The sequence below is a fragment of the Carettochelys insculpta genome, chromosome 33 (genome assembly GCF_033958435.1).
Source record: "Carettochelys insculpta isolate YL-2023 chromosome 33, ASM3395843v1, whole genome shotgun sequence".
In the NCBI taxonomy this organism is placed as follows: Eukaryota; Metazoa; Chordata; order Testudines; family Carettochelyidae; genus Carettochelys; species Carettochelys insculpta.
In genome coordinates, this window is record NC_134169.1 from 1,162,869 (window position 1) to 1,188,657 (window position 25,789).

Here is a 25,789-nt window from a genome sequence, read left to right on the forward strand (position 1 = left end):
GCTGAAGTAGCTCAGTTGGGAGAGCGTTAGACTGAAGATCTAAAGGTCCTTGGTTCAATCCCAAGCTTTAGCAGAACTTTTCTGAACTTTGGCCAGAGAGCAATTAGTGACTGCTTGGTGCCTTGCTGCTCGCAAATGCTCCTGGAAAGGATGTTGTCAGCCCTTCTGGGACACCAAGGTGCTAGCGTGCTCTTCCTTTCTTCTCTTGCTCTTCCGCAGCAAGGGGAGGAAAAAAGCCCCATTGTGCCCAGTATGATCCAGCCAACTTCACAGATCTTGCTGAGTGTTCCCAAAAGTCCACTGCTCAACCCGCCGAGCGAGTGAAAGGCAGCTCTGAGGCCCTCTCACCACCACTTTCTCCAGGTTGGGCCATCCAGGTGTCACAGCAAATGCCACACTGGTGGATGGCATTGCAGGGGAGGCTCAGAGGAACACAGCCGAGATTCTGTGGTGCACTGGTAATCACAGAACTCTCCAAGCTGAAATCAGCAAAAAACACAGTATGTCATTTGTGTCCTGGCATGTGTTCCTGCTTCTATGGCTGGCCTGGAGCCTGGCATTCCCTGCCCCTGTGAATGCCAGCAATCAGACAGCCTGCGGTACCTTTCAATGAGACATGGGAACACTTTTGTAATTAGTGAAACAAAAAACATCCACCAACAGTAGTTGTCCCCTTTGCTGAACTTAGGTGCCTGTATGCTGTTGATTTCTTCTCTTTGAGGCAATAAGAAGCAGCCAACTCAGAAGGTGCTGAGCTCGCCCATCTTCCCTGAGATGTGAGATTGCCTCTCCCCACTTGAGACACCCTTTGAGGTGGTGGGCCGAGAAGCCTTTAAGGACTCTCTTTTCTTGGTTTTCAGCTTTAAGCTGCTGGATGAGGAAAGAGTGGCCAGGCAAGTGGGTGGCTGAAAAAGAGAAAGAGGTCTGACAAACAGGAAATGGTGGAGTGACAACAAAGTCCGCAACCCCTTGCATATTTTTCCAGCCAACAAAATGCAGCACCAGATTTGTGCTTGGTCCACAGGGAGGGATTTGAAGTAGTTAGGGAACGTAGGCCATTTTCTGTGAGGTTCCCCTAAAGTTAAAATACTGTTGATGGAGCTCCAGAGGGCTTCACTCATCCACTAGGAGGAAAAAGCCCCAACTCAGGTGTACCTGTGGAGAAGAAAGGCCCTGGAGAGACAGAGATTTAGAGCAAAACCCACAGATTTGAAACCAGATTGCAGAATGCGGAGCTCTGAACACTGCCATTACGCCATGGGACCTGCAGATAAACAATTTCTGGGCACCTTTGACTCTTTGGAGGTTGGCACCCTGCTTACCTTGGCTATTGATACTGGCATACATGCATTCCTTCTGAGAAAGGTAGAGTTGCTGTGGTGGGGTTCAGGGGTCCCCATGCACTGCACCCTGGCCGTAGGCAGGAGTGACTCTCACTCAGCAGGTAGAGTAGGAAGTTTATTAGGTGACAGAGGTCCAGTTTCTCACAGAAGAGTCAGTGCAGCAATCAGAGAAAGTCATTCCATCTCATCCTAGGGAAAGAAGCCTGAGGGGTTCCTCTCTGAGGTGTAGCTTCCCCCTTGCCCGGCTGGCTGGCTTCAAGCTCCCTCTCCCCTCCAGCTTCTAACTGCCCCCTCCGATTCAAAGCCAGATCAGCTCCTCCCTCCTCTTTGTTCAGGGCAGAGGTGTTACCTGCCAGCCTAGGTTATAGCCCCAGGGGCATCCTTAGCTGCTGGGAGTTGCTCTGCTTGTCTCAGACACATCCAGCCTGAGTCTCACACATGCACTCCTCCCACTCCATCACACTTGCCTCTACAGCATAACCAAACTTTCTCCGTTTTCCACTGGTATAGAGTACAGCTTCGTGGTGGAGCATTTGACTGCAGCTGAAAAAGTCCCAGCTGCTCCTTCACAGATGGTTGTCTTAAGGGAAATAGGTCTTCATCTCCAGTCCATTTGGGGTTTTCCCTGGATTTTTGAAATAGATTTAAACACTTATCATTTTCCTCTGCCAATGTACCAGCACTGAGCAAACCTATCCTTCAGCTGAGATCAGTTCCCAGCCTGCAAAGCTCAGGGTTCTGTTCCATTGAACACACGAGGGTACTGTACATCACAGATATGCAGGGCCCTGCTCACAGTGGCCTGTGCTGGGCAGGAGAACCAGGCCCAAAGCCAGGGGGCTCAGGAATCTAACACACAAAGGCCACTTGGTTCAGACTGAGCTCACAGCACTTTGGCTTCATCACACTCGTCCAGCAGTGTCAGGGCCCACCCCAGGCACAGGAAGAAGCCTGTGTCTCTGACCAAGAAACATTCAACTGGCAGGGGCAGAGCTTCCGGAAGCCCCCGAAAAGAACCCAGCCCAGGACCAGGCAAAGCCCTCCCACAGTGGGGGCTGCAGAAAGGACCAACACATCTCAGAAAAGTCACTGACAGTTCCCAGCTGCAGAGCCCCATGCATTGGCCCAAGCAGCAGTAGCAGTAGGCATCCTTCAGTCTGCACAGCCTATGGATCGCGCCCTTTAAAGTTTCAATGTAAGACGTCATTTACAGCGTCTATTGTGACTATAAAGACCCACACGAGAGTGACAGTCCTTGCTGCATCTCTTGCAGATGTAGTGGGTGTCTGGCAAGTCCTTATTGTGCTTTCTGTGTGCTCGCTTCTCCTCTGCTAGCTGTCTGATCTTCAACTCGCCCTTCTGAAGGCCCTTGTGTAACCCCTGCATCCATCTGCCGCAGTCATCTGCTAGTTCTTCCCAGTTGTCCAGCTCGATGGCTACCTCTTTGAGGTCTCTCTTGCAGACATCTTTGTAACGCAACTGGGGGCGTCCGGGGGCTCTTTTGCCAGAGGCTAGCTCACCATACATGATGTCTTTTGGAATCCTTCCATCGTTCATCCCGTGGACGTGGCCAAGCCAGCGGAGTCGATGCTGCCTAAGGAGGGTGTGCATGGTTGGGATTCCAGCTTGCTCGAGGACGGCAGTGTTGGTCACTCTGTCCTTCCATGATATTCCAAGGATGTGCCTGAGGCAGCGCAAGTGGAAGAAGTTCAGCCTCTTTTCCTGGCGGTCATACAGGGTCCAAGTCTCGCTGCCATAAAGGAGGGTGCTGAGGATGCAGGCTCTGTAGACTTGCATTTTGGTGTGAGTGTACAGCTTGTTGTTATTTCACACTCTCTTGCTGAGTCTGGACAGAGTTGTGGCCGCTTTTCCGATCCTCCTGTTCAGCTCAGTGTCCAACGACAGGGTGTTAGTGATGGTGGACCCGAGGTAAACGTACTCATGGACAACCTCTAACGTATACTTGTCAATGCTGATTGATGGGGATTCAGCAACACCTTGACCAAGTACATTTGTCTTCTTTAGGCTGATGGAAAGCCCCAAGTCCTTGCACGCTTTGGAGAACCGATCCAGCAGTTTTTGAAGCTGGTCTTCTGTGTGAGACAATACAGCAGCATCGTCTGCGAACAGCATGTCTCTGATGAGAACTTCTCGCACCTTAGTCTTAGCCTTCAGCCTTGCAAGGTTAAACAGTTTCCCATCAGATCCTGTGTGCAGCAAGATGCCCTCTGTTGAAGATCCAAAGGCATGCTTCAGGAGGAGCGCGAAGAAGATCCCGAACAATGTCGGAGCAAGCACGCATCCTTGTTTGACGCCGCTCCTGATTCTGAAAGCATCCGATAATGCGCCGTCATATTGGATGGTTCCTCTCATGTTTCCGTGGAACGACTGGATCATCTTAAGTAACCATAGAGGACAGCCTATCTTGTGCAGCAGTTTGAACAGACCATCCCTGCTGACCAAGTCAAAAGCCTTCGTCAAATGCTCTGTGGCAAATACTGGACACCCATCTCCAGATATAGGGGAGCTGCTCTCCTGTGTCAGGGCTCCATGGTGATGGGGGGCTGTGCCCCATGGAGAGACACCACAGGTGGAGGTGCAACAGCAGAGATGAGGGGCAGCAAAGAAGAGGGAGCCCCAGAATCTCCTGGTGGGGGTGTGTGCTGAGAAAACGGACTGTGAAAGCTCTCACCGGGGGAGGGGGGTCAGGAAATGCAGCAGGGGTTCCTGGCAGTGGGGCTGCCATGCTGGGGAAAGGGGCAGCTGTCCCATGGAGGAGATTCCCTGCAGCAGGAGCTGCCTCACTCAGTTGTGGAGTAAGACAAGAGAGAACAGAGCTGAGGTCTCTGAAGCGTAGATCCCGGCTGTTTGAAGTCCCTGCTCTGCCATCTTCGCCAGCCCTCCCAACGGGTACTGCACAGCAAAGTGAGTCTGGCAGCATTTGAACTCACACCCTTTGAATGATTGGCCTTAACTCAAGGTAACCACACAGCACAAAACCGCACAAATGCAGCACTTTAAAGACTAACAAGACAATCTCTTTGGTGATGAGCTTCAGCTCAAGGTGATCACGACAGCTTAGAAGGCCAGAACGTTTTCCATTGCACCACACACCTCTGGCACACAGAGGCTAGGGACACCCAGCATATGAGCTCCCCTCTCTCACTCTCCTGGCTAAGAACCATCCATGTCCCTCTCCCTTTATGTCCTGGGACAGAGTTGTGCCCTTCACTCCACAGTGACACACCTCTGGGCCCCAGAATTCAAGGGGTGGGTGTGGCAGTGACATCACAAGGGCTTTTTTGCAGAGCAGTCACTGATTGGTTAAAGGAGGTGGGAAGTGGTGACCTCACAGACAGTACAGAACAATGGCCAGGTGGGACAGGCTGCAGGACAGGGGCCATCTCAGAGTCCCCCCAGGGCTTTGCTGCAGGGAGTCTCTTTCTTGAGAGCTCTGCCCTGGAGGCTGGGGAGAGAATTCAGGGTGAGGAAGATGAGCGTGAGGAGAAGCCTGTTTGACGTGTTCTCCTTCCCCACCACGAACTGCGCTGGATGGCAGACGTCCCTGTGGGGAAGGTCGAGTCTGATCCAGCTGGTGCTGGGCAAATTGAAGGGAGGAAAACAACAGCTTAAGGTTCTGCAATCCCCAATGGAACCGCACAGTAAATGAATCAGGATTCTCCTTCCAGCTCCCTTGGCCCAGAGCTGGAAAGCGCAACAGTCTGGGAGCCACTAATGCCTTTTTCTCTGGAGCAGGGCTACCAGGCCATCTGCCACAGAAAAGTCTCTTCTAATGTGCAGTGCAGCTGTACATGAAAAAGAGACCTGTTCAACCGACTGCACTAGCTCAGCGCTGAGGTCAATTTTGTCGGCCTTAATTTGTTGTGTCGATATTTCGGGAGGTGTAGAAAGTGTTTGGGACAGCTGCAGCACCAGTGAGTGGCAAGATCAAGATTTCCAAATGCAGCATCTACACACAGGAAGCCTATTTCAGATGCAGCCATTGGACACGCTATGGTTGATTTCAAAATGGGCTGCAGTCCCTGTCTTAGCAACCCCTGTTCCCAAGAGCTGCTCTTACTCGTACAAGGAGGTTTACGCCTTTCAAAATAAGCCAACCCCGATTTACTTCTGAATTATTTCAAAGCAGCGGTTGCCTTGTGTAGACGCTGGGATAGTTATTTTGAAATAGCTTTGCTGTGTAGAACCCCCTTATGAACCCAGGGCTGTGACAGGCACAGCAGCAGCTGCTCAGAAGACACCCAGCACTGCAAGTCAGGTTGTCACTCACCAGCACCCCAGGGACAGGGGATCTGGAATGGTAACTGAGTGAGGGGAATACAGGGCAGAGACTCCCCCACACCCAGCAAAGCATCTGCATCCTGCCACCTCCTCTCAGCAGGACTCTGGCCTGCTCCCTACAAGCCACTCAACCTCTTTCCTTGATCTTTGGCCCTTGCTGTCTCTAGCAGTCAAGCAAAGGGGAACAGACCAGCACCCTGAAGCTGTCTCGGAGGTAGCAAAGGGCTCAGTGTTAAGCAAACAAGCCAGCCAACCCACAGAGGACCAGGCTTCTCCGAGGTGCTTTCAGAAAGGAGCAACTGGCAGTTGCAAGGACAGTATTACCCCTGCAGTGAGATCGCTGTCCCTCCCCCACAGCTCAGCATCCCACCTGCGCATTCCCAAACCCCCTCCCCCCACCATCCTGAGCCCCAACCTGGCTCCTCCGCCCCCACCCCAGACTGTGTCTCCCATTTCCCACTGCCCTGAGCCCTGGCTAGAAATTCCCTCAAACCCTGCTGCCCCTCACCCGCTGTCCTAGGCCCCTGCCGGGTGTTTCCTCAGACCCTGCCAATCCCCTACCCCCACTGCCCTGAGAACGACATTAACGTGGCCCATGTTCCCTGCCAGAGGGGTAACACCATCACCACCTACTGTAATGTGCTTCCTTTGGAGGGACCCCAGTCTGCTGCCTGCTCCTGAGCTCAGCTGCTCCCAGCTCACCCACAGCACAGGGCCTTAGACCAGCAGCTGCCCTGTCTGCTCTCCTACCACAGACACAGAGCCCACAGGAGCAGACCCCACAGCTGTCACCCCAACTCCAGAACCTCTGTGTATGCAGCACTAAACCTGCCCACCAAATGACACACCTGCAACTCACTCCTACCTGCTGCAGGGGTATCTCCACATGAGGTAAATGGCTCACGTGTGCATCACCACTTTCTCTCAGCCAAGGAGGTCCATGGCCACGGCCTCCTCTTTCATATCCAGCCTCCACATCAAACGTGTGTCTGTTCCCACCAGGTGGGAGAGGAAATGCTCAAAGTGCTCTCTTGAGCCCTTGCAGACAGCTCAGCTCAGCGAGCTACAGATCCCCCCCTGTACATCGAGAGCTTTCTGGGGGGTAACCGAGTCAGGGGAGAAAGGAGGCACTGCTCTCACACTGCCTTGGAAGAAAAGTGTGGAAAATGGAGTAGTCATTGGAGAATGTGGGTATCGATCCCACTACCTCTTGCAAGCGAAGCAAGCGCTCTACCACTTGAGCTAATTCCACTGATTATATGTCAGAGTTATGCCCCAGCCCCCTCACTGTTGAGTCCCTATGTCCCTGCAGCTCCCTGGCTCCTTTCCTAAGACGACACTTGTAAGACCCGCTCCTACCAGCTGGCTGGCTGAGCTGTTCAGACAGTGCTGCTAATAATGCCAAAATGACAGTTTCCAGCTCTAGGTGAGCCCTTGGGGCATCTTGACTTCGTGGCCTGGCTGCTCTGGATAGGGAGGTTCCTGTGGCTTTGTAGTGCCTGGTGTCCTCTGCACAGGTTCTGGGGGCTGTGTCCCCTCCCTGGACTCAGCTTGGTTAAGCTCCGTGGGCAGGTGAGGTAGATGTAACGGGTGACTCTGTGAACTGCAGGGGTCTGTAGCATGTGGTGCTTTGGCAGATGCTTCATTTCTGAGAGCAGCTGCAGTGGAGAATTAGTGGTCTGTGGGAGGAGGGGTTTCCACTGGGGCATATTTTTAAGCTTTTACTGAATAGCCGTGTCTGTGATTTATTTCTCAAGCCATTTTCAGAGTGTCCCATCTGGGTGTGTTTAACAGCTGGAGCTGGTAGAATGGGTGATCAAATAGAGGTTCAGAAATGGGGCATTAATATTCTTTTTAGAATGACGTCATATGAAATAATCATCAGAAGCATTGCTCCTTGTCAGTTATCAGCTGCTTAAATCTGATTGTCTTCCATACCTATGAGCTGTTCCAAATATGTATTTATAGCAAGGATGTTTATTTGTACCCATGGGGCAAATCTACACATGAGCCCAGCATTGGTGTTACCCATAAAAAATTCTTTCCGCCCCAAAGGAAATTCCACCGGCCCGAGGATGGGCAATGTCCAAGGGAACACAGATGTGGCCTTGGTTCTCTGGTGGCTGACAAAGGAAGGGATGAGGGCTGCAGAGGTTGAGGCTCGTGGACTGCTTTCCTCCCCGAATGGCCAGACCACTGGACGGATGCAGTACAGAAGCTGTTATTCTGGATAGTTCTGCAGAAACATTTTCCTCCCTGCCCTGGAATTGAATGGGGGGAGGAAGGTGTGGACTGTTTGATGTTACACCACTGAGGGGACAATGCTACTCCTTTTGCTTGACACCTCTCAGATATTCATGTGATTTTTCTGACCAAGTTTGGGAAACTGATTTCTTCAGCCTGATGCACTCCCCTGTGGGACCAAGAGCCCCCAGAGTGCAGGTGGGCACCTCCACTTTGGTCTTCATTCCAATTCCTCTCTTGTGGAACCTCTCTGCTAAGAAGTGAGCCCAAAAGGCCTTCTGAGCCACGCTCAGAGAGGAGGAGGAGGTGGTTAGAGTCTTGTTTTAGCCAGCTGGCAGTTCACTCTGCAGCTCTTCAAGCCTGCACCAAATCTTTGCAATTGGGCTCTGTAATTTGATGGCTCTCACCATTTGACTGTCAACATTTTCTCCCTTTCTTATTCCTGAAGAAAGCTGTCGAATTTAGATTGTACGGTATTGGCACAGTCTGCCCTTTTGGGTAAGAAGCTGAGAGGGAAGGCTGCTTCCAGTAATAAGGAAACTCACACAAAGGTAGTCAGTAGCAGACTCTGAACAGCACCATCCCTGTGTGGGCTTGAATCACCATCTTTCCGGTTAATAGCTACAGGATTAGCACATGGCTGCAAAGCCACTCACCAGGAGAACACTCGCCCTCTGCCAGCGTCAGTGCAGGATACTCACCAGACTGCATGCTGGGTAAAGCCTTCACAGCTGAGTAGTGCGGCGTAGCAGAAGTGTGCTGTGCCCATAACCCAGTGGTCAAGGGATGAAAATGGTTCTCTGCTAGCTGTATAGACTTTGAAGATACCAGCCTGGCCCACTTCTGCTGCAAGCCTGCATCAAAAACTTTGTGACTGAGGTCTGCAATTTGATTGTTTTGGCAATTTTACCCTCCACCTTGTCTTTCTTTTAATTAATAAATGCAAAAGGATTGGCCCAGTGGGCTCTTTTGGGTAAGATCTTCTGGGTACCTTGACCTGGGGCTGTGGCAGGTCTTTTGGAACTGGAAGAACCTGGGTGGATTTGGTGAGATTGGTTTCCGTCTGTGTGAGGAGGATACGGGCTGAGGCACAAGGGAAGCTGGGGTGTGCAAGAAACCTGCTTGTGTGACTTCTTGCTGGCCAGGCTGGCAACAGATGTGCTCTTTGTGACTGGTTTGGTGCCATGTGGGGAGAACACCCAGTGCTGGGCTGTAAGCAGCCCTGTGTAGCAAAAGGGTGTTGCACCCCCATCCCCAGAAGAAGGGGACGCCTGCTGGAGGCCTCAGTGGGTGAGCCCAGAACACCTGTGCCCAGCCCCACAGAGACTGACACAGGAGACAGGACATGCTCATGGCAGGACCCAGGGCTCACTAAAAGGGTGGCCTCTACGCCAAGCAGAGGAGCCTGGCTGAGGTCCTGGAATCAGGAGACAAAGACCATACACCCAGGTGGCTGATTGGCCAGAAGGGCCCACCTGCTGCTTTGACATGACCCCAGAGGTGGAGATGACCCTCCTGCTTACCTGCTACTCAGAGGTCCTGGACTGACCTGAGCTCTCTGCCCCTCTGTGAAGTCACTCCAGGGAAGGTCCTGATCTGCTGGCTGCCAGCTACCTGTGCATCCCAGACCTACCCAGGGGTCCAGAACCATCCTGAGCCGACAGCTCTGCTGTCACTGCACTAGCCCAATGACGTAGGCATGCCCGACTTTCCAGACCTGATGGCGGCGACTTACCCAGATGACATAGAACTGCCCAACCTCCCAGATAACACGGCGTGGGACCTTGAGACAAGGGAGGTGGAGGTAGGAAGCAGCCGGGGGAACGCCCCATCAGAGCCCATGTCGATGTGTTTTGGGGGATCCCCACTGACCAGAGCTGGTGTGCCTGTGCCCCCTCCCCATCTCCTTTGCCTCTCCCAACCCAGAGTGCCTTGGTGGTGTGCTTGGTGCTGTACCCTGCTTCAGGGAAAACCCACTGGCAAACTGTGTGAACCGCTCCGCCCTGCCCCTGGCCCAGGGCTCTTACATTGTTTGGACTGCCCCGCCCTGCGAACAAGCTGCTGAGGCTGATTAAACGCCGCCCAGCCCTGCCCCAGGCCCAGGGCTTCTGCACAGACTGGCTGTGTAGAGGCTGAGTCTGACTAAGGGACTGCCCTAGGGCTGGGGCTTCTATCTTGACTGCCCACCTGCAGCCCTGTTAAATGGGACTGGGGCCCATGGAGACTGTTGTCTGCTCAGAACCAGGCAGTGCCTTGATTTGGAGAGGTCTTGTGGCCTGCTCCACCCCAGAGGGGGTGCACATGCCTGACCCACACCTCTACACCCAGTTTGAAGCAATTTGCCCTGGTTTGGCTCTCTCAGTTGTACCCAGAGTATCCTCCTGTCTTCCAGACACATAAAGAGAAAGGGAGATACAGTGTAGGCAGAGGTTCCTGGCCCCCCTATCCCAGTGACCCCTGCCTGCCTTGGGGACAGGGGCTTCTCGGCCCAGGTTAGGGAGTGTCGGCTGGGATATCTCGGCACAGCTAATTCAACACACTGCATGAGTCCAGGAAAGGTGGTATCATTGCACGTGGGCTCTCCCTGGGCCCTCTTCTCTGCAACAGTGAGGTCCTGGGTGTCCTCCTCACCCCGGCTGCCACCCTCAGCCACCCCCTCCCAGACAGCCACCCACCCAAAGCTCCTCCTTCACAGGCCAGCTCTGCGCCTTGGCTGTGCGGGGAGGAACCAATGGTCACATGGCAGCTCCACCCAGGCGCAGCCAGTGTCTCCCAGGACAGGACAGAGCAGGCCCGGCTCAGGCAGTGCTGCTGCGTTAGCTCAGTGGGTTTATTGAGGACACAGGCACAGCTGACAGCAGGGTCACTGGAACAGCCTGGCCCAGAGGTCCTGGCGCAGGGCTGGGAGCGTCTCACCAGGGAAGAACTTCCCCTTCCCAGTTCCCAAAGGCCCCATTGTCCTTCTCGCAGAGCGTGGAGAGCACGTGCAGCATCCCTCGGACACTCGCCTCCACCGTCAGTAGAGCCTGCGGGGGGAAGCAGAGTTAGGGGGGAGCCTGCCCTGGGACTGACTCAGGACACCAGGGGCCCACAGGCAGGGTCCAGCTGGCATTCCCTTGAATTGTCCCACACCTGAGTGGCATGAATTTTCTCATGTGTGTCGAGGTGAGGGGGGTGCAACACGCAGCTGACGTGTGACTCCTCCCCTTCACCCTGGTGCACATAACACAATTCATGTGGTGGGAGGGGGCCAAGGGGTCTGAGTGGGGGAAGGGCTCCGGGCTGGGACAGAGGGTTGGGGTACAGAAGTGTGAGGGCTCTGGCTGCGAGTTTGGGCTTTAGGGAGGTGCTGGAAATTAGGGATTTGGGCTGCCGGAGGGGAGCTCTGGGTGTGGAAGATGCTCAGGACTGGGGTGGGTGTGAGGATGGGGGTCCAGGCTCTGAGCTGGGGTGCTGGAGTGGGTTTAGGCTCTGGGTAGGGAGTGGGCTGTAGAAGGGGTCCAGGGTCAGAGCTGGGAGTTGGGCTTTTGGGTACATGAGGATACTGGGTGGAGATCACAGATATCACCCCCATGGAAGTACCTGCGAGCTGGTGCGCATGACGACCAGCTCCCCCTCTCCAGCTCCTCACAGCAGCAGCTCTGCTCACCTTCACTCTGGGATGCCAGCAGCTTGAGGAACCAAGCAAGTGGCAGCAGGAGGTTGGAAGCCCAGGGCACAGCACTGAATCCCTGAGGGCATCTGAGTGGGACATGATCCCTCCGTGCAGGGCAGAGGTGGAGGGCAGGATGGGTTCCAGCATAGCCACTACCCATACAATGAACATCTGCCACAACATGTGGCTACCACTGGCCTCTCCCAGCGAGATCGCTAACTGGTCAGAGCCGGAATTCCCCATGTGTGTCTGCACAGCACCAGGGCGGACACCAACACTCAGGATCCCGTCTCCGCCGTACCCCAAGGCCTGGCACTTGGTGAGCATGTTCAGAGCAGCCTGTGGGCGAGATGCCATGAGCAGAGACAGCAGAGTGTGGGGGAGGGAATGAACCCTGTAGGAAATGACTTGCCCTTCCGAGGGGAGGGATGGGAAAGGCTGACAAGGAAGTGAGGCGGCATTAATTTTAATTGTCTTTCCATGTGCAGAACAAATTTTATGTCCACTGAGAAATGTGTGGACGGGCACCGCCAAGAAAAACACATGCTGCCGGCTGTGGGTGCTCTGCTAATCAGCTGGGCAGCATTTGAATTTCTCCTGGATGGCCACTCAAGCACTCAGCTTCTGGGAAGCACTCGTGAGAACAAAACACTCCTGTGGGCTGCACTCTCTCATGCTCTCAATGATGATAGCAACCTACAGAGATGCGGGTATAGCTGCCCTTTGATAAGCCACTGATGCTGAGGCTTCCAGTGAGCTGTGACAGGTGAGCACACCTGAGAGCCGTGCTGAGGCTGCTCTCGGTTATGCAGGGTCTGGTTGGTTAGGGAGAAGTGGAAAAGTGACATGGATGCTCCTTTTGGTTTTCCCATAACTTTTCCAGATGCAGTGAGGATCTGGCCCCCCTTCAGTTGAACTGGGGATGGTCTCTAAATGGGGTATGCCCACCCTTAGAAAGGGGTAGAATTAACAGCTCCTCAGTGACCCTTCCTTGAGCTAACACTGGCTCGACTGGCGCTGAGCTGCACCCGGCCCATCACTGCATGGGGATTTCTCTGGCGGGAGACAGGCACAACAGAAAGTTCCTCACCGGATGGGAACTCTGATCTAAAGCTGTGAGCTTCCACGGCTGTAAGTGGTGTTGTACGCAGGGGAGGGAGAAAATGGCAGTAGGTGAAATAAGACTATCATACTTGCCCTTTATAAAGCTGTGGTATCCCCACGTCTTGAGTACTGTGTGCAGATGTGGTCTCCTCACCTCAGAAAAGATATATTGGCATTAGAAAAGGTTCAGAAAAGGGCAACTAAAATGACGAAGGGTTTGGAAGGGGTCCCACATGAGGAGAGGCGACAGAGACTGGGACTTTTCAGTCTAGAAAAGAGGAGAGTGAGGGGCGATATGATAGAGGTAGATACAATCATGAATGGAGTGGAGAAAGTGGACACAGAAAAGTTATTTACTTGTTCCCATACTAAAAGAAGGATAGGACACCAAATGAAATTAATGGGTAGCAGGTTCAAAACTAATAAAAGAAAGTTTTTCTTCACACAGAGCACAGTCAACCTGTGGACTCCTTTCCAGAAGAGGCTGTGAAGGCCAGGACTCAAACAGAGTTTAAAAAAGAGCTCGATAGATATTTGGAGGTGAGGTCCATAGATGGCTGTCAGCAAGGGGTAAGGGATGGTGTTTGGCCTTTTGTCGAAGGCGGGAGACGGATGGCAGGAGACAAATCGCTTGACCATTGTCTTCGGTTCACCTCCTCTGGGGCATCCGGCACTGGCACTGGCACCAGTATGGCCGTTCTTATGTTCACCTTATAGACTGGGTAAGGGCAGCGATGTTCTTATGCTATTTCTAAACAGCCTTTCTGTGGGCACTGCTGAGCAGGGACCCCAGGGTCTCCAGGGTGGGACAGCCACATGGACATCTGCTTCAGGCCCTGTGGCTGGTGCTGCAGACTGATCTATTGCTCTCAGTGTCAGAGAGAGGGGAGTGTGACATTCAACCCCACAGGCAAGTGTCTGCCCCTTTCCCAGCTGTGCACAGCCCAGCTCATCCCAGCTGCTGGGAGAGACCAGAGCCCCTGAGCCAGCCTTAGGGACAGGCCCTTCTCTCAGAGGTAGCTGCCCATGTCAGTGGCTGCAGCTGAGCCAGGGCTGCCCCCAACCTTGTCCCCATGTCTGGCCGGGGCACTGCACCCCAGCTGTTTTTGGGGCCATGCTCACCCCAGGAAGCCGCACTGCAGGGAACAGGAGTGAGAGTAGCACTGCCGGGCCAAAATATGTCCATCCTGTGTCCCTGGCCAACTAGTGAGTTGCAGAAAGGTTCCTGGCAGGGTTGACTTTGGGACATATGAAAAACCTGCAACAGCAGAAGATGAGGTGGCCGAGTGGTTAAGGTGATGGACTGCTAATCCGTTGTGCTCTGCACGCATGGGTTCAAATCCCATCCTCATCGCATCTTTCTTTGTTGATTTCCAGCCTTTTTTGGGATGCTACTTCCACCACAGCTGAGCCTGCTGCCTCCAAGCACAGGACACCTCTGTGAGGTTGAGCTGAGCTCCAGCTGGCAGAGGTGGGGGTGGCATGATTTCATTTGCCCTGAAAGTGCCAAGCCTGACTCCAGTGTCAGCTCCACTCACCTCTGCCCCCTGCAGTGCTGCTGCCTGGAGCTAAGCAGGGCCCCAAACACAGCCAGGGGTGTAGTTCCCTGGCAAGGAGGGGGCAGCCCTGACTCAGCTGAGGTCAGGCACAGATGCAGCTGACTCTGAGTGAATTTCTGGTTCCCCAAGGCTTGATGCAGTGCTCTGGTCTCTCCCAGCTCCTTGGCTGGGCAGTGCACATCTGGGAAAAGAGCAGATACTTGCCCAGGGGGAAGGAATGTTTCTCTGCCCCTGACAGCAATAGATCCAGCCACAGGGCCTGGGGCAGGTCTCCATTCCACTGTGCCACCCTGAGCAAGCCCTGAATTCTTCTGTGCTTCTCAGCAGCTGGGGAAAAGCCTCTTTGGGACATATTTCCTGCTCCACAGCTGAAAGGAGCACACAGGAGCTGCTGAGTTCAGCTCCCAGGGGTGCCGGGCTGCTACCTTCTGCAGCCCCTGGTGTTGGCCCTGACAGGACATGGGACTGGAGGGACCTTTGTTCTGACCCACAATGGATGTTCTGAAGGTTCACATGCTCGTGACAGGCCAGTACTCCAGGCCCTCCTGGACACTCCTGCCGTTGTGGGAAAGGAGCAGCTCTGGGCTTTCAGGTCAAACTGCACATAGTGACTTCCACACTGTGGGTTGGCTCTTGCAGTGCTGCTGAGGGCGGCTTTGTGTGCTGTGTCTGAGACTGGAACCCCCAAGCCCCTTTGGGGTAACGACTGCAGCAGGACAGGTCAGTGTCCGGGCTCCAACGCAGCCAGACCCACTGAAATGCCGGAGAGTCCAGGGAAACACTTCCCTACCTCTGGGCTGTTTTCACCGGCTTAACTCCCTTCCAGAATTGACCTGAGTGAGACGCTGACAGGGCCACTTCTCAGCCCCAGCCAGGGCACTCAGCCACTAGCACACCCAGGTGCCGCTCTCAGAGCTGGGACGGCTGGGTTTGGCTTGTGCTGCAGGGCTGTAAAATGCCAGGGGAGTCACTTTCCTTGAGTGCTCCTTCCTGCCCCATCTCCCCCTGCCCACTCCCAGACATCGCTCCCAACCCTTGTTGCTACTCGCGCCAACTGGCCAGAGGGGCACATTTGTCTGAAGCCCCCAGAGCTCATTTTTCTTTTCTTTGCTTTTCCAGTTACCAGTCTGGAAAGAAGTCATGGAGATGCAAAGATTGGCAAGCTTGGTGGTGATTGGGTGGGAATATCTGGCTGAGGGAGGCCACAACAGCCTTGGCTGGGAGGTCACAGAGGCTCTGGCCACACTAGCCTCTTGTTTGAGAGGGGCTGTGGTAATGAGCCACGTCGCCAGATGCTAATGAGGCACTGCCGTGAACATGCAGCACCTCATTAACAGAATGGCAGCCGCTCTTGCTTTGGAAGTGCTGGTTTCAGAATACACACTGTGAGTGTAATAGGGGACCCTTCGAAACACTCCCCTGGATTTCAAAAGCCCCTTCTTCCCAAACAGCATCTGGTACAGTAGAGGAAACTTGAACTCAGAACGTTTCTTTGCAATATTGGCCCCAAGCCATTGCACTACTGAAAGACGAGCAGCTCACCGCTTTGTACACCTCAGAGCTCAGCTCAATCACTGCCAAGGCTGGATCAACAGCTCATAGGCCCTCACCGCTGCATGGCTTTTTTGGGGGTGGCAGCCAAAAAGGAAGAGGAAAGACACTGACCGCCTATGGTTAGACTGCAGGTGTATCTCAAAGTAACTGGCGCAGTTTGTGCATTGCCAATTGCATGGTTCATCTGGAAATACCTTATTTGAAATGTGGGCCAATTGCAAAGGTTCCATTCGCCCTCTCTGCAGGAGGGGGAGCAGAACCAGAGTAGAGCACTGAAATGTCTGTACCTCTGTGTCCCTAAATAGCAGCTGCAGTCTAACCATCCCCAGGAAGCAAGCTGCAGGATCATCAAAAGTGCCAGATAGAGAAATTACTGCCACTGACTGCAAACTCAGCAGCATCTGATTGATTGGTGGGTGTCCTTCAGCAGGTTCTTTTTGCAGTGATTGATGATGCTCCAAGCAGATGAGAGAGAGGTGCCCCACACATGCTGGTAATCTGTCTCCCTAAGTGGCTGTAGCTCTGTTAGGCTGTGTCTACACGTGCCCCAAACTTCGAAATGGCCATGCAAATGGCCATTTCGAAGTTTACTAATGAAGCGCTGAAATGTATATTCAGCGCTTCATTAGCATGCGGGCGGCAGCGGCGCTTCGAAATTGACGAGCCTTGCCGCCGCGCGGCGCGTCCAGACGAGGCTCCTTTTCGAAAGGATGCCACCTTCTTCAAAGTCCCCTTATTCCCATGAGCTCATGAGCTGGGGAAAACAGTGTTTGTCCTGCAGGAGGGTGAAGATGAATGAATCCAAGGGGCACTCTTTGTGTGGTGGTATAGTTCAGAGGTAGACTGTCTAAATACAGTTTAAGAGATTTTTGTTCAAATCTAAAGACCTCCCTTTCCCATCACATTCTGCATTTCTATTCTATGTGTGTTTGTCATATGGAGATGAGCCCTCAACATTTGCTACTGCCAATGCATATAACCCCAGCAAGCCCTTCCCTCAGCTGACAAGAGAGAGTGATATGAACAAAGAGGTGCTCACTGAGAGTCTATAAAATGTATCCCATTCAGCCACATGTATCTGCGCACTTTTAAATGTGTGTGAATTCAGAGCCAGGGTTATTGTACCCTCCCTCACCCAGATATTCCTCGACAATCACCTCCAGCCTTTCCAGTCTCTGCTTCTCCCTTACTTCTCTCCAGGCTGGTTACTTTAAAGGAGTAATGAACCTGTCTAGTGTCTCTGGGCTTAGCAGAAAGAAGGGCAGGGATTGATGTCTGGGGGAGGACAGCAGCAGAGATGGGGCAGGAAGCAGTGTCCTGAGAGGAGAAAGAGTTGGAGGGTGGCAAGCGCTGCAGGGTGCCAGCCTAAAAAGAGTTACAGCAGCTGAGAAAAGAGCCAATGGACAGGTCCTATGGTGTAAGGGGCAGCACTCAGGACTCTGAATCCTGTGATCTGAGTTCAAATCTCAGTGGGACCTTCTGTTTGTTCACTGTAAATCTCTTCCCTATCTGTAAATCAAGGGGGACTCTTCATGCCTGTGAGTGTCGATTTCTTCTGCTTGGTTGAGGAATGAGGCTCCCTGGAGCTAGGTCTCTTGTTGGGCTGGTTCACTAATATACCTGCAATAAGTTGGGCCTCAAGAACACAGCAACCCTTCCAGGAATTCAGGAGAACCTGTGGCAGGTGCTGCAAATAGATGGATTGCTGTCAAGGGCAGAGAGAGGGGAGTGCCACATTCATTTCCCCAGGGCAAAGGTCTGCACCTTGCCCAGCCCAGCCCAGCCCAGCAGCTGGGAGAAACCAGAGCCCCTGAGGCAGCCTTGGGGAAAGGGCCTTCCCTCCCAGGCAGATTCCCATGCCCCTGTCTGCAGCTGAGTCACAGCTGTCCTTTCCCCTCTGCCTGGCTGAGACATCACACTCCCCAGGTGTGTTTGGGGCCCTGCTTAGTGGGGGGAGTGTGGCACTGTTGGGCTGGCATAGGAGATAGATTGGGCCCTGCCATGGAAAATTAAAGCATCCCCCTCCAGCCTCAAGCAGTTACTTTGTGCTTGGAGTCTGCCCAGCAGAGGAGCTGGAACCCAGCAGGGTCGGGGACGGGGTGTGTTGAAAGCAGGAGGCACAGAAGAGACTTCAGTAGGAAAGACAGCAGAAAGGCCAAACAATAAAGGGATTTGAATGCAGTGTGCAGAGTACAACACATTAGCAATCCTTTTCCTTTTCCCCTCAGCCACCTCACCTGAGTGGTGCCAGGGCTTTTGAAACATCCCAAGGTGAGCACTGCCAGGAACCTTTCTGCCACTCCCTGGCTGGCTGGGGACACCCGAGGGGCAGGTGTGGCTGTTTAAAGAGGCCTCCTGTGCTATTGTGCACTTCTTTGCTCCTCCCCTGGGCTCACCTTTTCCTGTAGAAACACACTCAGTGGGCACCTTTGCTGAGCTAATGTCCCTGCAGCTGCCTGGCCTGGGCCTCTGCCTCGGGTGCTGTAGGGCAACCGACTACAGGGAGAGAGAATTGGCCTAATCTGGCTCTGGCCTGTGCAGCTCCACTATCCCTCTACAACCATTGACAGTCATATCATTAACACCGCAGACTCCAATCCTGTCCCCGGGCGCACACACACCACATGGCAGTGAGTGTACCGGGGAAGCTGGGCTTGCATTGGCTGAATGCATTGGCCCAGAGCCCCCTAAATCAAGACATGAGTGAGGCAGGCTAACACCAGCACCACTGCCATGGGTCAGAAGGTGGCCTTGAGAGTGAAGAGACAAGACATTCACAGAGTGACACTTGAGAGGCTGAGGGTTCAGAGCCAGTGCAGCCAACTGAAGGGGGAGGTGTAGGAAGGAGTCCAGGGAGGAGCTGGGAGAGCTGGGAGGGGAAAGCCCAGTTGTGCTGGGAGTAGGGTCCCTCCGGGGCTGGAACCAGAAGGAGGATGGGCCTAGGTTCCCCCAGCTGCCACTGAGGTCATGTTGTAGACCTGGCCTGTGGCAGGGAACGAGAAGACTGCAGGGCCACTGTGGGAGAGACAGAGAATTGAAGGACTTGGTCCCAGGAGGGGGGAAATGCCAAGTTATCCAGACAAATGCTGAGTCAAAAGCTGGACCTTTGCAGCTTCTGCCAGTGAGAGGTGCTGCCACAGCAAACGGGACAGGTGTTGTCACAGCAGGGGCCACATCTTGAGCAATTGAAGGGAAGAAAAACACACACAAGGACACCAGCCCCCACTTGTCCTGACTCACTGTCAGAGAAAGGCAGAAGAAGGGCTAGTTTGGGCTTTGGAACCCTGGAGCTTTCTCATCCTGAGCAAGAAGCGCACCCTGAGACCACCCTCAGAAAAGAAGCTCTGGGGGCTCTTCAGGACCACGTTTCAGCAAAGAGCCAGTAGCTGATAAAAACAACAAGAAGTCCTTTGGCGCCTCACAGACGAGCATCTATTTAGGAGCAGATGCTTCCGTGGGTTTCGTCAGTGCTACTGATAAGTCCTATGTCAAACTTCAGGACTACCACTGTGCAGACGTAACTTTGTGTGCCTGAGCCCCAGCCATGAGGCAGCTGCAGGAACGTGGTGGCCTCTGGAATGAGTTCAGTGGGTCAGAAGAGCTCATTGAGCCAGAGGGGAATTGGCTCAAGTGGTAGAGCGCTTGCTCAGCATGAGAGAGACAGTAGCACTGATGCCCACGTTCTCCAGGGGGAGGTGTGTTTTTATTCCCTCTTCTCCAAGGCAGTGTCAGGCCAGGGGCTAAGTGCTTCAGGTGCCTCCTTCCTCTTCCCACTTGGTAGCCCCCCACCAAAACAAGCCCACGCAGGGCAGAAAGCTGCTGGTCCCGGCCCTCCGAAATACGATTCAAACCCATCAGCGTTTTTAGAGACACGTCACTTCTTAGTTAATAGTTGAGAAGGAAAAATATCACGAGCATGGAAATTCTTTCCCAGAACAGCCATTCCCATTGCATGGAGCACCAGTGCTCCACAGAGCAGCCTGGGAATGACTGGGTGAGAATCAGCACACGGGATCATTTCCAGGGCAGAAGGCAATATGCCACCTCTGTGATAGACCCAACCTGGAAAGCAGCGTATGGAAACTGGAAACACAGAAATGATCCAGGCGCATGGACAGTACAGACAGAATGCCTGTCCACACTGGAGCTGGGGACATGAGCTGGCTGGCTTATGTCGGTGGACAGCAGCAGCCTGACCCTTGTTAGCCCAGTTCCTACCAGCTGCCTGGCTGAGCTTTTTAGACACAGCTGCTAATAATGCCATGGTGACAGTTTCAAGCTCTATGTGAGCCCTTGGGGCATCTTGATGAAGTGGCCTGGCTGCTATGGACAGGGAGGTTCCATCACGCACAGGGAGCTGTTCCGTGCCAGCCTTGTGGGAGGGCTCTGTGGGAATCCCTGCCTGCATCACAATGCCACTGCCTGGGGGTGCTGGTGCCTGTCAGCCTGGCTTTGCAGTGCCTGGTGGCCTCTGACCAGGTTCCACTGCCTGTGTCACCTCCCTGGGCTCAGAGTTTCACTGATCTACATGGGCTGGTGATATGCACACAACAGGGGTGGCTCTGTGAACTGCAGAGGTCTGTAGCATGTCGTGCTTTGGCAGATGCTTCATTTCTGAGAGCAGCTGCAGAGGAGATGATGGACAGTCAGCGTCTGTGGGAGGAGGGGTTCACATTGGGGCCCTGGGGCATATTTTTATGCTTTTAATTACTGGCCATGTGTGTGATTTATTTCTAGAGCTGTTTTCAGAGTGCCCCATCTGGGTGTGTTTACTAGCCAGAGCTGTTAGAAAGCACCACCAGCAGCCCCAGGCAGTGGCATTGTGATGTAGGCAGGGATTCCCATAGAGCCCTCCCACAAGGCTGGACTTGCACAACTCCCTGTGCGTGCTGGAACCTCCCCTTCCACAGCAGCCAGGCCACTTAGTCAAGATGCCCCAAGGGCTCACCTGGAGCTTGAAACCGTCACCGTGACGTTATTATCACCACTGTCGAAACTGCTCAGCCAGCTGGTTGGAACTGGTTTTACAAGTGTCATCTTGGGAAAGGAGTCAGGGGAGCTGCAGGGACATATGGATTCAATAATGAGGTGGCTGGGGCAGAACGTTTCCTTGTGCAGAGGGGAATTAGCTCAAATGGTAGAGCGCTTGCTTAGCATGCAAGAGGTAGTGGGATCGATACCCACATTCTCCAGTGCAGACTTTTCTTCTGAGGCAATGGGAGACCCCTCCCCACTTCCTTCTTCTTGGCTGCTCCCCAGGAAGCTCTCCATGGACAGGGGCATTTGGAGGTGTCTGTGCTCAGCTGTGTGCAAGGGCACAAAAGAGCACTTGGATCATCTTCTCTCCCACCTGCTGTGGGGATTCTGAGCAGTGGGGGAGGGGTAGCAAGTGAATTCCAGAGGCCCCAGGGACCCTGCAGCTGCCTCTTGCTCCTTTCTGAAAGGGCCCTTGTGAGCTGTCACTGTGCAGGCTGGCTCGCTCAGTTGGTGTGAGTATGATTCTCCAAACACCAAGAGTGGGGTCCCAGTAAAAGGGAGGGCCAGAGCTGACAAGGTCTATTCTGTCCAGGTGGAAATGGCCCATTATCAGTAGTTTGGATCAAAATAGGAAAAAGTAAGTCAGATCACACAGGGGGATGTGGCCCATTGTCAGAGTCTAATGTGGAGCTGTTCACACCCAGGGCAGACAAGCTGCTTTTGGAAGGAGCCAGCAACTCCCAGTATCTGTTTAATCCTTGGTTGATGGAGTTAAATTTGCAAATAAATTGCAGCTCAGAGATTTCTCTCTCAATTTGATTTTTAAAATGTCTTTGTTGTAGAACTGCAACTTTCAAATCTGTTACTGAGTGTCCAGGGAGATTGAAGTGCTCTCCCACAGGTTTGTTTCCATTTCCCTTTCTGATGTCTGGTTTATGTCCATTTAGTTTTTTTCATAGAGACTGTCCAGTTTGGCCAAAGTAAATTGCAGTGGGGTATTGCTGGTGCCCGATGGTATATATTATATTAGTAGATGTGCAGGTAAAGGAGCCCCTGATGGTATGGTTGCTGTTAGGTCCTGTGAGGATATTCGTGGTGTAGATATGCGAGAAGAACTGGCAGCAAGGTTTGTTGCAGGGCTTGGTTCCCTGTTTAGTGTTACTGTGTTGTGATCTTTAGTTGGTGGTGAGGAGTTGTTTTAGGTTGGCAGGCTGTCTGTATGCGAGGACAAACCTGCCTCTCAAGGGCTGTGAGAGTGAAGAGTCATTGTCCAGGATGGTTTGCAGATCATGGATGATGTGTTGGAGAGGTCTAAAGTAGTGACTGTATGTGAGATGGCCAGTGGTGTTCTCTTGTTTTCCTTGTGAGACCACTTGTAGCAGGTGGCTTCTGGGTACCCGTCTGGCTCTGTCAATCTGTTTCCTCACTTCCTTTGGTGGGTATTGTAGTTTGAGGAAAGCTTGGTAAAGGTCTTGTAGATGTTTGTCTCTGATGGAGCAGCGCAAATACGGTTGTACCTTCGTGCCTGGCTGTATACAATGGATCATGTAGTCTCCTCTGGATGGAATCTGGAGTTGTGTAGATAAGCATATATGTCTGTGGGTTTTCGGTATAGGGTGGTATTTAAGTGACCATTGCTTATCTGCACAGTTGCAGTAGTGTGCAGGAAGTGGATCACTTTTGTGGACTGGTCCAGACTAAGGTTGATGGTGGGGTAGAAATTTGAAATTCTTCAAGAGCCTCCTTCCCAAACAATGAAGCAGTTGCAGATGTCCTTGTTCTTTCATTGAGCTTTCTCTGCAATTAATATTAGTATCTATATTTGCTGTATGGTCCTTTTATCTTTCCCAAATCCCACCTGCTTGCCTGTTAGATGTTCTTTTATTTTTTATCTCAATCTCTCCATCAGTATCATCAGCAGTAGCTTGCCTAGATGACTTGTTAGGTCAAACCTTCTGTGCACTTCCTTTCTTGTGTATTGTCGCTAGCACGGTTGTTGTCCATTCCTCAGTGGACTTTCCTTCCTTCCATACAATCTTATATAGTCGGGGTATTTCCTGACACGTTCTTTCTCTGCTGTTTTTGATCATCTCTCGCATGATCTTATTTCTCCAGCATTTGTTTTTCTATAGTCGTACCACTACTTTTTCTACTTCTTTCCTTGAAATATCAGATAAAGCTCTGCTTTGTGCCCACACCTGACTCCCTGCCAGCCCCAACACTTGGGGCTGCCCAGCTTTGATGCTGTTTGGATCTTATAAGGCACCGGAGGAAGCTCAACTTGTGCTGAGTGGGGTCACACAGACCAGGCAGAGCTGTGAATGACTGAGCCCAGCAGCACCAGCTGAATCTCCCTCCAGGCAGGAGGAAGTGTGGGGAAGGCTTTGGCAAGGAGAAGTCAAGTGCAGCTGGGGTTTGTGTGGCGGGGGTTGGTTGGTTTTGTTTTTGTCTAAAACTCTGATATGTGATGTTTGCTTTTCCTCCAAAGATGAGTTTTGCAAGGCCGAGTGTTGCTCAGGGAGCAAGAAGTCTTGAGTTGAACTCCCTGATGCTCCCGCCACAGAGTGTGTTTGCTGCTTTCCCTGATTTTGTGTTCCCTGTGTTTCTCTTACCATCATATGCCAACAATGCCCAGATGCTTTGTGTGTTGGACAAACTTCTAATTCCCTTCAACAAAGGGTTAATGGGCACAAAACAGGCATCAAAACACTCCGGATCCACAAACCAGTTTGTCAACATTTTAATGGACTGACCATTCTATTAATGACTTAAGAGTATGCATGTTACTGAAAAAAAAATTCCCACCACTATTCAAAGGGAAACAGCTGAGCTGTCTTTTCTACTCAAATTCGGCACATTGACACATTGTTTGAACTGGGATGGGGATTTTCTGATTCACTAAAGGGGCTTATTTGCATACTTGGCTTAATCTAATTCTTGACCTCCCCCGCACCCCCGGCTTCCACCCCTCTGCTCTGTGATTTGCCACCTTGATCATTTTTTTCTGAATTGTCCTCCTTGATTACAGTTTTAGGGTCTCTGTGCCTTTAATATCGAGTCTGTTCTGGTATGGCTATGGTCTGCAGAAGTGGGTCTGTCCAATCAAAGTTTGCCTCCTAAATTGTTTTCCTTGTCCTTAAAGTGCTCCTTGACTGATTTTTGTTTTGACAGAGGGGTTTGTGACCTGTTCCAAGTGGGAAGTTGGTTTCTTGCTTCAGGACTGTGAAGAGAGCTTGGAAATAACCTTGGAAAGGTGAAGTTAGGTGCAGGACTTCTCAGAGCACTGGCTGTGTGTTCCAGGCTGGTTCTGGAGTATGCCCAGTGCCTCCATTCTGATGGTGGCATGTTGCTCAAGGGGTGGGAGAGCTCCGGGGCTCAAGTCCCAGGCAAGCCCTTCTTCTGCCTTTCTCTGATATCTTACCCAGACATCTGAGGGGACCGATGTCTCTTTGCATGTTTTCCCTCTGTTCATTCGTCAGTATGATGAAGCAGCCTTTTGCTACTGGATGGCTCAGCTCAGGCATTAGCTCTGTTAAGATGTTGTCCTCCCAGCGTTTATGTCCCTCCTTGTCACTGGGGCAGCACCACTTGCTGGTGGAAGCCGCAAATGTCCAGCTTCCGGCTTTGCCTTTTTCCTGGATAACTTGGCATTTCCCCCTTTCTAGGCTACAGTCCTTTAATTCCCTGTCACTCCCACAGTGACCCAGGCAGTCCTCTTGTTCCCTGCCACAAGCCACATCTATGCCACACCCTCAGTGGCTGTTGGGGGAATCCCTCCTTCTGGCTGCAGCTCAGCATGGACTCCACATGCAGCACTTCTGCGCTTTCCCTTCTCAGCTTTCCCTTCTCCTTCCCTGGACTGCTTCCTACAACACCCCTTCATTTGGCTGTGCTGGCTATGAACCCTCAGCCCTACAAGGGGCTGCCCTTTACCTGAAGCCTCTGTCTTACCAGCTTCCATCCCTGATTTCTAGTCCCATCTGCTCCTGCTGACAATCTCTGCTGCCAGCCTCTTCCTGCAGGTGCAGCCTGGGCAGTGATTCAGCCAGACACTTAGACACTTGAATGTCACTGAAGAGGATTTCCAGAGTTCCACAACAACCTCTGCAGAAGTGCTGGGGACCACGATTGGCTGGGGCAGTGGTCTCCTGTGTTTATCAGTTCCCTGATTCCTGGAGCTTTGAGGCCAGCAGAACTGGGGAGGAAACGGAGATTAAAGAAAACCACTGGAACTGCTGTGGAGGGCAGGTGCCCCTGGCAGGGTGCTCCTGCTGCACCTTCCTGTGGGAGGTGTGTAGAGCAGTGCGAGCTTCTGGGGGCTGGCTTTGTGCTTTGGGAGGCTGGGTCCAGGCAAGCCCCAGCCTCACCTTTTCCAGACCCATGAGGAAGCCTGTCCCTTATGTAAAGGTAGTGACTATTAAGCCTTCCTCTGCCACATGGGCTGGAGACCCTGCCCCTGGTTGGGTGTATTTGGACAGTAAGAATTTTGGCCATCAGGTCAACACAATGAGGACAGGACAAGACCCCTGTGATGAAGAACATCTCCTGGGATGGGGAAAGGCTGGCCAGGCTGTGTCCAGGGCCCAAGTCCTTCTCAGTCACGTGAAGTAAGTAGCCAAGAGAGAGGAGGGATGGAAATGGCCAAAGCCCCTTTCCAACAGGCTGGCCAGCCTCACCACATGTGCATGCTGGAATCTCTTCCCATCAGGGCTCTAGATTGCTCCCTGCCAGCGAAGTACACAGTGGCAGGGCCGTCCTTATCCATATGCTGACTGCACAGCTGCATAGGGCACCTCAACATTTCCCAGTTGATTGCATTCATTGCAATGGGAGCTGGGCAGATGAGTCCCCAGTCCTAGCCCTGTGTTCCTTCTGTGCTGTGTGGGCCAGGCTGCCAGGGAACAGAGAGGCCCTGGAGATGCCAGAACTGATATACAGGCTCAGATATTCTGCGTAGACAGTCTTGTGCCTCCAGCAAATCCTCCAGGCGCTGCAGGGCATTGGGTAGCAGCAGTATCCCTTGTGCAGCAGCGTAGATTGGGGGCATATCA

The 25,789-nt window shown here is 52.8% G+C and overlaps 4 non-coding genes across 4 annotated transcripts; all 4 read left to right on the forward strand.

Annotated features, from left to right (window-relative positions):
* TRNAF-GAA (transfer RNA phenylalanine (anticodon GAA)) lies at positions 1-73 on the forward strand. Its single transcript has one exon. It is a non-coding gene; the product is annotated as a tRNA-Phe (tRNA).
* A 13,847-nt stretch (positions 74-13,920) lies between these two features.
* TRNAS-GCU (transfer RNA serine (anticodon GCU)) lies at positions 13,921-14,002 on the forward strand. The gene has a single exon. It is a non-coding gene; the product is annotated as a tRNA-Ser (tRNA).
* A 3,165-nt stretch (positions 14,003-17,167) lies between these two features.
* TRNAQ-CUG (transfer RNA glutamine (anticodon CUG)) lies at positions 17,168-17,239 on the forward strand. The gene has a single exon. It is a non-coding gene; the product is annotated as a tRNA-Gln (tRNA).
* Positions 17,240-20,880: 3,641 nt separating this feature from the next.
* On the forward strand, positions 20,881-20,953 carry TRNAA-AGC (transfer RNA alanine (anticodon AGC)). Its single transcript has one exon. It is a non-coding gene; the product is annotated as a tRNA-Ala (tRNA).
* Positions 20,954-25,789: the final 4,836 nt, after the last annotated feature.